This window comes from Lissotriton helveticus, chromosome 9, assembly GCF_964261635.1.
Source record: "Lissotriton helveticus chromosome 9, aLisHel1.1, whole genome shotgun sequence".
Taxonomy (NCBI): Eukaryota; Metazoa; Chordata; class Amphibia; order Caudata; family Salamandridae; genus Lissotriton; species Lissotriton helveticus.
In genome coordinates, this window is record NC_136070.1 from 589,089,792 (window position 1) to 589,100,335 (window position 10,544).

The window sequence follows — 10,544 nt, forward strand, 5'->3', positions numbered from 1 at the left end:
AGTTCTCCATATGGGGAATCTCCAATATATTGCTAACTCCATACCTCCTCTGAAGTTAGCAAAACAGCTTGTATGTTTCACAAAGCCTCAAGCAGGACTGATGTTCTGGACTGTGCTGATGCACGCATTGTGGCCGCTTGCTGGCTTGCAACTTTAAGCAGCAACCTCTCAATCCCCCTTGCAACCTGTATAATTTTATTATAAAAATGGCTAATTTCCTGCTTTTCTTTTTTAATTCCTGTCATTTTAATGTGTTTAGTGTAAGCCTGGGCAGTGAACTCTGCTCCGTTCGCTGAGTTTTCGGAGTTTTTCGCACTCCGTGCTCTGCCCAGCTTGCGGAGTTCCGAAAAACAGAACAGAGTTTTTTCCTCGCTCAGCGAACATAAGCAAGGAAAATCCAACGCTAGACCACTTCCCAGCGAGATTTCTCAACGCGGGCGGTCGCTGATGGTCACTACTGCTCGCTTTGAGAAACATTCCGTTCGCCTTGAGTGAGCTGCTGCTCGAGTAGAACTTCTACCCGAGCGGCAGAAAGAAGCTGCGCCCTCTTGCACTGTGTGAGATGCTGTTCATGCTGATTTTATAACACGGGACAAACACGCGCCGCCAAAAATCAGTGCGAATGGCGCGAGGTAACCCATTACGCGGCTCGCGTAACGCTGCATAGCTTGGCAGAGTTTTTATGTCACTTCGCGGAGTAACTCCACGAACTCCGCCCAAGCTTAGTGATCCCGCTTGAACCATGGAAATAGCCTAACAGTTCTTAATATGAGGAAGACGCTCATGAGGAAGGACTATATTTATTTTAAGTACCCAGAGCTTTTGAGATCATATTTTAGAAGGTGGTGCAAAGTAAAAAAAACCCCATAGAATGCAAATCTTTTTCTCACATGTGATTTTAGGGACCGACAACAGAAATTATTGGCGGGCTGGCAACACCTTGACATCACCACTACGCACTCTACAACTCAGAGAGAACAGAAAGGGGTTTGGGGCACTCATCTTTATTTTTTGGCTGGTAGAAGACATCTCATGGATGGTTATATGTTGCAACAGTTAGAGCTTGAAGCACTAAAGGGGCAATGTAGTTCCTTTATTTATTTTTCGTTTATACTATGATGCATTTAACCGTTTTTTTATTCTTTGTGCGTATGCCGCTTTCAGAATCATGTTTTTTTCAAGGCAGTAGTATTTTTATTATAGTTTGAAGTGCAGCTTTCAAGTTCTTTCAAAGCAAGGCATGGAGAAAAACAAGCATTGGCAATGTTAGTAGGCTGCCTGAGTTTAAAGTGCTAGCACATCCAAAGACCGATATAAGTATGTACATGTGCACAGTTGTGCAAGCATATTTATGCACAGGTTTCCATTATAAGGCCACAACTATTGGCATTGTCAATGGTTGTTGTCTTTGCTACTGTTGCCAGTGTTGTGGAGGATTGGTGAGGCGGGCGGGGGGGGGGGGGGGGGTTGGGGGAGCCACGGGACACAATAAAAAAGTAAGTACATTAAAAAAACTTACCTACAGCTGGCAATCTTCTGCTCCTCCCCTCCTTGCAGGCACAGCCTCCCAGACTCCTCTGCGGTCAATCCTGAGGCTGCTCTCATTTAACCGGTTCCATGCTGATGACGGAACCGCTCCGTCATCAGCCGCGGAGGCGCTGTGCTGATGGCGGAGCGGTTCCGTCATGGCCCGCCCGACACGCCTGCGCGGCGCTGATTTCGCGCCTGCGCGTTCTATTAAGTGGGCGCAGCCATGACGGAACCGCTCCGTCAACCGCGGCTGGTGACTGAGCGGTTCCGTGACCAGCATGCGCCCGCCGCGCGGCCCCCCCCCGCCCCCTTAGCGCTGCGGCGGAATAGCTGCTGCAGCGATGTGGTTAATGAGAGCAACCTCAGGATTGGCCTGAGCACTCTGAATTGGAGCTCCCGGGGAGACTGTGCGCTTGTGCTTGCTCTCTCCCTCCCATCAACGCAGCTAGGGTTGAAGAGTGCATCACTGCGCATGATGCTTTGGCTGGCCCGAGATGGCCGGCCAAACCGGCATGCGCTGTGAAGGTAGTGCACCTACCACTCCCAGGCCCCACCCCCAAGACTCGACAGGAAAGCGGAAAGGAAAAATAAAACGTGTTTATTATCGTATTATTTTTGCTTTCCTGCTGTTTTAAGGCGTGGCGACGCTCCTCCGCCATAGCAATGCAGTGCGCGCAACAACATTCGTTTGTTTTATTTAAATGTTTACTTACCTGCAAACCTCCATTATCCATACATTACTAACCCCCACCCTGCCTCTCCCCTCCCCACGTCACTGCCCCGGTAGGTACTCCCCTACCGACCGCGGCTGCAAATATGGCACACAATGTATGTTGGTTATTCTCCATTAGTAATGAGACCTGCTGAATTAGGTGGTAAAGCCTGCGCAATCGGACATTATCCTGCACTGTTACTGCCCAAATTAGCTCGAAGCTATAAATGAGCGGCACCGCGAGTAGAAGTGCCTGCACTCTCAGCCCTGAGACTGCGATGACAAGTGCCTCTGTGTGGATACAGTATTTTTCGCACCTGATGAAATCCAACACTGCTGGATTCAGAATGTACTCATACATGGCCGCTATTTCAAGTTTTGCCCAAAAAATCTATTCACGCCCAGTAATTATCACACCCAGTAATTACCTGGTGTGCTAATCCGTGCACAACTAGCAATTGAGATCCCTGTGCAAACAGTGTTTACACACGTATTGTAAAAATCCAGGGCACTCGTAGTCGTGGCACAAGTCCCTGTCCCAAAATATAAACTAGAGACTGCCCGGCCGAGCCCTACATGTCATCCAAAGGAATCCACCACTCACAGAGCACCCCAGAAATGATGTCAAACAAACATAGTGAACCCCAATTACACCGTTGGAAACTGCTGCTGTGGGAAGATCTGTCCAGAGCATGGCAGAGTGGTAGGTCCCATACTGGACTATTAAAAATGAAGATGGATTCTTTAGTGGGATTGAGCAGCGAAGACCACAGTTATTCAGTTATAGAGGAGCTCCTGGAGATCAGATGTTATTAGGAACATACGGTGCGCTTACAATGCTAATCAAGGCCATAGCATGTACGATAAATTATATTAACATGTAAAGACTCAGAAAGAGCTGGGCTCTCCCAGTGTCAGTTCCCGTTCACCATACTTTGACAAAAGTAACGCTTATGGTGTGGGAGGCTGGGGAACACTTCCTTGGGTCTAAAATTGGGCAGTGGATGTAAAGAAAGAGAAAAAAGCATTTCCAATGAAATAGGTCTCGCATTTGCTAGACTTAGAGCTATTGGCATGGTAAACATAAGGCTAGTGGCGGCTGCCATGTCTCATGGGTGGTGAAGTGGGCGAGGAACAAGATGCACAGCCAAGCTCCCCTGACTAATCACAGCGATACAAAAGGGGATGATGGACGGAGCGTTTGAGCAAATCAAACACTCACCCCCAGTCAACTGATCTGGGTTTAATCCATCACCATTCTTTAGCTCACTCCGCCACCCCAGTTCAGACTTGGCCATATGCAAATCAGTCTGACTCTGTGCCTCATGGGAACAGTCCAGCCCGAACTGCCAAGCCATGTCTTCCCTGGACCGTAAACAAGCATCCTGGGACCGGTTTCGGGTTCATAACCCTCATCAGCCAGGCTAGCTTGAATCCAGTGGCAAAGTGAGCAAGGGACTCACTTCTGAGCATACCCTGCCAACTTAGGGCGAACAAAGCGATACAAAAGGTGACTAATCACAACACTACAATGCAGCTTTGTGATTGGTAAGCACCCAGGCTCCTCTGACTAATCAACGCTGCAATGCAGTGTTGCGATTGGTCTGAGCATTCTGCTTCGATGCTCAGACAGGGAATGGGGGCCTGGGCATGTTCTCCACACAAGCTGTAATGCAGCCTGCGTGGAGAACAGGGAAAGTGTGCATAACTGTTTTGGTCAGCCCAAGCGGGCCAGCCAAACAGTCATGTGCACTTAGGAGTAGATAAATCACCCCCCCCCCCCCCCCAGCCCTGCTTTGAGAGCAGAGCAGCCCCACCCTCCCCCCCCCCCCCCGCCCACAGAGGAAACATACAATGATAATAACTCAAAGTTATTATCATTTTACATTTCCTTTACTTTGCACCGCTTAAAAGCAGTGGGGCGATGGTCCTCCGCCATAGCGGTGTCCCATGTTGCAAATAGGAAAGGGGCGATGTGCCGTAACATAAAGCGCCGTGTCAGTCTATATAAAAGTTATGTGCATGGCGTGTCACATGAAAGCGAGCGCCGCGCTAGAACATGAAACGCGGCGTCTGTGTACAAAAAGTTATGTGCGCTGCGGCCTGTGAAGTGGGCACTGTGGTGAATGACTAGCAAGAAATAAAACAAGTATTCCCTAAAGGAACACATAACCACCTAGGACATAAGTAAAGTGTAGTTGGCTGGTGCTCCTCTGCATAAAACGGAAAAGATGTATTGGGAGCACTAACCAATAAGGAGCCAGGAAAAAAGAGCACAAGTGAACCAATGGCAAGCAGCAGGTGGGATTACACTTCGTACAGTGATTACAACAGGACTTCCAGACAGCGACCTATAAAACTGAACCCAAGAGGTCGCTATAAGGGTAAAGTAACAGCATTTGTGCCATGGTTAAAGGAGAAAGGTACACAAGGTAGGCGTTGCCCCTGCTGAACATCCAAGGTTCCAAGGGCAACAGGTAAAGAGAACACCCCAGATGGATAATTAGACATGTTTACAGTGATATTGGGTGCAAGGCTTTTACTTGGCATCCTGGGACAGTTTGTTTTTACTGGGCTACTACTTTGTCCCTAATTGGACACCAGTGGCCAGATATCGGGTCACCAGGACATCACCACTTTAGGAGCCACTAAAGCTTTTTTATGGGTGGGGATCCTGCTGTTTGGGTTTAAGGTTTTTGGAAATAGTTGTTTTTATAGGGCATTGCCTTTTACTATACATTTACTATTTTCTACTTCTATTACAAGACTTTTTTTAGAAGGGCTGCATCATCAAAGTAAAGTTTGAATCCGATATCCATAACTTTTTTACCTCCTGTCATGCCTTACAAAAAAAAGAGACCTAACGCGCCGAATTTTCTGTGAGCGCATCCAAAAGATAACTTTGGCCATAGAACCTAGGTTAAACTCAACAAGTTTCTGCATGACTCTCAGGTGCTAAACCCAACCCCGTATGGTTTCAGAGAGGGCTACAGTACGGAAAGTGCACTCCTACAGTCTACAGAGGAGATTAGGACCATTCTGGACCAAGGAGGGAAGGCTGTATTGATCATGTTAGACTTATCTGTATCATTTGACACAGTCCATCATGCTTTGCTGATGGACCGATTGGATGAGATAGGAGTCAAGGTCACTACCTGGAAACTTCTTACATCTTTTCTTTCTGACAGAATGCAAACGATGGGCCTGGACGGGTTTGAAGCAAAATAATTTTCTCTACCTTGCGGTGTGCCTCAAGGGTCGTCATTAAGCCCAGCACTTGTTAATATTTATGTGTCCTCATTGGCACCCCTAATTGAATCCTTCGGTTTCGCTTTGACTTCCGACACGGATGACACCCAAATTGTGGTGACTATCTAACCAGAAGTGTTCCTGATATAAACTAGAGACTGCACGGCCGAGCCCTACATGTCATCCAAAATAAATAAATAAAGTTAGTGCTTAGTGCAAGGGACTTGAACAAATATTTGCCGTCATATCTTAGCCTTAGAACATGCTGTAACCCTCTGGTTTTCTTGTTTATATTAGTTTTTAAATACTCTGTTTATTTACCAGCTGATTGAGGTCCTTTTCTATTCACTAAGTAAAGTACTGACTGCACATTGATGTTGACTTCCTTTGAATGGGTCACATTGAATCCAATTTTGAAACTATCTCAATTTCCCTGAGTACACATTGACAATGTGACTTCACTGCCTTGTGAGAGTCAATGGAATGAAGGCTGTAATCTGGTTTTTCCAATTGGATTGCACCATTATTTTGGTCATTGGATACCAGAGGTAAACAACAGTAACCATAAAGCATACTGCCCAGTGGCCACTGACTGCCCAAGAAAAGGCCTCACATTTGTGGTCATGCAGTGAGTGAATGACTTATATTAGTTATAGAGCACACAGCTACTCCTGGGAGTGCCCCGGAGCTAGGGATAAGGGATGCGTAGACCACAATGTTTACTTTTAAATAAAAAGCTAGGTTTTTATAGCTTACAAAATTGTAATTCATGTGTGGTGTTTCAAAGAATAAATAGAAGCTGATTCCATGCTTGAGCAGACAGGAAAGGAAAGGATGAGCTGCCCCACTTCCCCCCCTTTTTTCAACAGATTTTTGGGATCAATAGACTCCAGAGCTTAGGAGACACTCACTACCACTTAATAAAGCTCAGCAGTTAACAGCTTGGTAATATTACATTCATACAAGGCGTTGGAGAAATCTTAACTAAGACTTGGAACTCCCTCTCCTCCCACCTACGGCTGACCCAAGGCCATCTCTCCTTCAGGGTGAGTAGTGCGCTTTATAAATCTGATTGATTGATTGATTGGAAAGGTGCAGAGCTAAAGAGCATTTGTAGGACACAGGGAATCCAACTCTGTAACAAAATGCTAGGATCAGTGGCTGTTTGCCATTTTGACCTCACAACTCAGTGGTGGTGCACTCTCTGAGTCAGGGACTAGTGTGAGTTAATGCACCTAGAGGTTAGGGTTAGTAGTCCAGCCTCTTTACTTATGTCCCCTGGGACACGGTTCCCCATTTGAATTTGCACCCTCTCACGCAGGCTTACACTGCACCCCCCTTCTCTACCCTTAGTTGATCAGAACACCTAGATGGGATGGAAGTAAAAAGAACATGGAACCAGCCCTTGAAGCAAAGGCCAGAAAGGGTGCAAGGGAAAGGGATTTTTAGGTACAGGGCCCACCTAGAGGGCAAAAGAAATGCCCAGAGAGGGAACGGGACAGGACTAAGAAAGAAATGGAAGAAACAGAACGAAGGAGGAAGAGGTCTGAGAAGGATGAGTGCAGATAGCGATTAGAGAATCAGTGGACCAAACTTATCAGCTGGAGGTAACAGCAACTAATGTAATTGAATTACCCCTCTTCAACTTACCGTGCTGTAGGTAGTCAGCACCCCACTTTTCAGTGTTCCCAATGAGAGTGTACTCTCCTCTGTTCACTGAACAACTTGCATAAAAGTGTTTGCCAGACCTCAGGCAGTATTTGGTTTACCTGAATATGACAGATGGCAAACAGCTGGCAATATATTCTGACAAATAGTCTGCTAACCGCAATAGTAATAAAACAAACTGCGCTGGGCCCAATAGCAGAGGCGGCTCCTCCGCTATGGTGGAGGAGCGTCGCTCCACTGCTTTGAGCAGTGTAAAGGAAAGAAATAGAAAATTATAACTTTTAGTTATCATTTTATGTTTCTTTCCTTTGCGGGTGGGCGGGGCTGCTCTGCTCACGTAGCAGGCCAGGAGAGGAGTGGTTTACCCACTCCTAAGTGCGCAATGACTGTTTTGCCGGCCCTCTCGGGTCGCCCAAACCAGTCATGCGCACTTTCCCCGTTCTCCATGCAGGCTGCATTACAGCCTGCATGGAGAACCAGCCCATGCCCCCGTTCCCTGGTTGAGTGTCGAACCAGGATGCTCAAAACCAATCACAACGCTGTAGTGTAGCGTTGTGATTGTATGGGGAGCCAGGGTGCTTTCCAATTACAACACTGCATTGCAACGTTGTGATTAGTCAGGGAAGCCTGGCTTCATGTCCCACAAAGTAGAGCAGGAGCCGAGAAGCGGTGGCGGGACCGGCGGCAAGGTAAGTGTGTAATTAAAAAAAAAATGTTTTTTATTCCTCTAACTCGTGCTTACGACCCCCCTCGCTCACCCGCCCCGCACCCAAAAGTCATGCCGGTCACCACTGCCCAATAAGACATAGGTAGCCAGCAGCAAGGTCAGAAGGCTTAAGGAAATGATCAAGTCCGACCAAGGGCCCCCAACAGGCACATGCATACATTGGGTCCTGTGGGCATGGTCCAAGGAAATGGGAGTAAGGGCACTTCCCCCTACTTCAGGAACCATGGTTGCCACAGGTATCATATACCAGGCCACATCAAACGGGAATGCCTGACAAAAGATGCAGAAGTAATTCCACTGATTACCAATCTCTATTCCAGCACTGAGGACTTTTTCAGTGGCCCAGTAGAAATAGCTCTGGTAACCATGAATGTTGGTGAGACTGCGCCATTAATGCCAAAATCCAAGGGTCTTTCTAAATTGCTCATATAGATGAACAAAAGGTCCCTTTTCTCTTGGACAATGCATCCAACTGGACCCTGGTAGACGTCTCTCTCATAGATCCCACAGCAAATACTGCCTTGGCAAGAAATGGATGGGTAATTCAGGCAGTGGCAATATCCTTTCCTTTACCCTGGCAGAAGTGATGCATCAGCTGAAGGATACAATAAAGCCAGTGAAAGTAGGGATCACAGATAACATAAGGATTAATTACCTGTTGGTCAATTAACTGATATCTCTACTGATAGAAGAGGCAGTCCTAACCCATTCTCAGGAAGCACACCTACCCTCACCAAGGAGGTGCCTACAGAACAGGAGATACCCCAAAAAGAGAGGACAAGACAACAGACCCAGGAAACCTTCAGGGGTGCACTGGTTCAGGATCCAGCACCTCCTCATCCAGAAGGAGAAGATGGTGAGCACCCTGAAGCAGATTGAGTGTTAGAATGTGAGACCATATAGAGATATCAGAAGCACTGGCTCTGAAAGAGTTCCGCCAAGCTTAGAGTGTCCCGCTTTGGTCTGCCGGAGGAAGCAGACTGAAGCTCAGCTCGTACCTCAATGCTTCAAAGTGACCTGGGAACATGGAATCCTTAATAGTAAACCTAATGTCCGTAGCCAGGAGCTACCAGGATGCTAGGAATTTTTCAGGTGCACTGAAATTACATGATGCAACTGACCCTAGAAGTATACTCAGGTGGGCAGTGGGCATCAAGAAGACAATGGAGAAATATATGCCTATCTACTACTGGCACATTAATGGAGAGAATAAAAAAAGATTTTGCAGGACTTATGAGCTGAGTGGCAAGTCGGAGGATCAGGCCAAGGGACCCATGGTGTAATTACCAGTGGTGAGTGTCTCTTTGAAAGGGCGAGGATTAGCATTTGTGGTCCTCTAACCCCGGGCAACAAGTATAATCTTGCTGAAATGGATCCATGTACCTGGTACCCTGCGGCTGTGCCCCTGAGGCTCCAACACTTTGAAAGCTAGGACACTCCTTGACTTCATCTCTCATGGTGGTTTTGCTAGGACTGTGATTTACAACCCAAGAAGCAAACCTTTTGTATTTTTACATGAAGGTTTTTGGAATGCGCATGGTGTTAATTAGCACTTCTAAACATCCTACCACCCACAGACAACTGGATTAGTGGAGAAGTTTAATAAAACCTTTAAGAGCATGATGGTGGCTTGGAAGAATTCCTGAGGAAGAATTGGTTCAGTCGCTTAGACTAATCAACAAACAACCCACCCATGATGTGATAGATTGTGTGTTAGCAACAATGGCCAATGAATGCACAAGAAAAGGATAACCTTCATGCCAGTCAAGAGCTGATGAAGGAATGATTTGTCTGGTTTCCAAGAGGGACAAGTGGTCCTTATCTCAAAGCCTATTTGTCCTCAGGTGCGAGAGGACAAGTGATGTACCCATACCCAGTACGGTACATCGAAACCCACTGGGCATTCAATGTCAGATGCCTTCAGCCTTACCTCTGGGGGGCGGGGTTAGCAGTACTGCTTGTGGCCGGTGGCTAAGCTGAAGAAAATGAGAGCACTTCTCGGACCTGCTGAACGCAGAGAAAAAGGATGCTCCCTAAAGGGAGAGAACCTCTTCTTCCAGCTAACACCAGGCCAATAGGCAGAACGTAAGGAGGTGGGTTAGGCTGCTTTCACAACTGCATAGTATCAGTTTGTGTCCACAACCTAAGCACAGGGTATAGCATATAAAGAGCAAGACTTGGAGGACCAGGTCGAGGATTGCATCAAGTCGGAAGTAGCCAAGATGATAGACATGGGAAACATAGAGCAGTCCCATGTTTGATTGTGCCGGTGCCCAAACATAGGACAAGGGGCCTGCCCTTCTGCTTGGACTATTGAGGTTCCATTTGTTGATCTGACGATCTAATGGTTAAGTTTGGTGCAGCAACAAAATATATCACTACATTTAACTTTATCTTTGGCTACTATCAAATCTCTGTACCGCATACAACCAAGGAGAAAAGCCACTCTTTATACCGTAAGGCCTCTATTATTTTAAGGCAGTGGCCTATGGATTAAATAATGCCCCACCCACGTTCCAGAGAAACCTAACAGGTGGCCTGCCTGGTCTAAATTCCTTTGTTAACCATTGGAAGGGTCATTTGGAACACCTCCAAAGGGTATAGTGTGATCTAGAGGTTTCTTACCTGACCATTGCCAAGATGATTAGTCCTGTATTA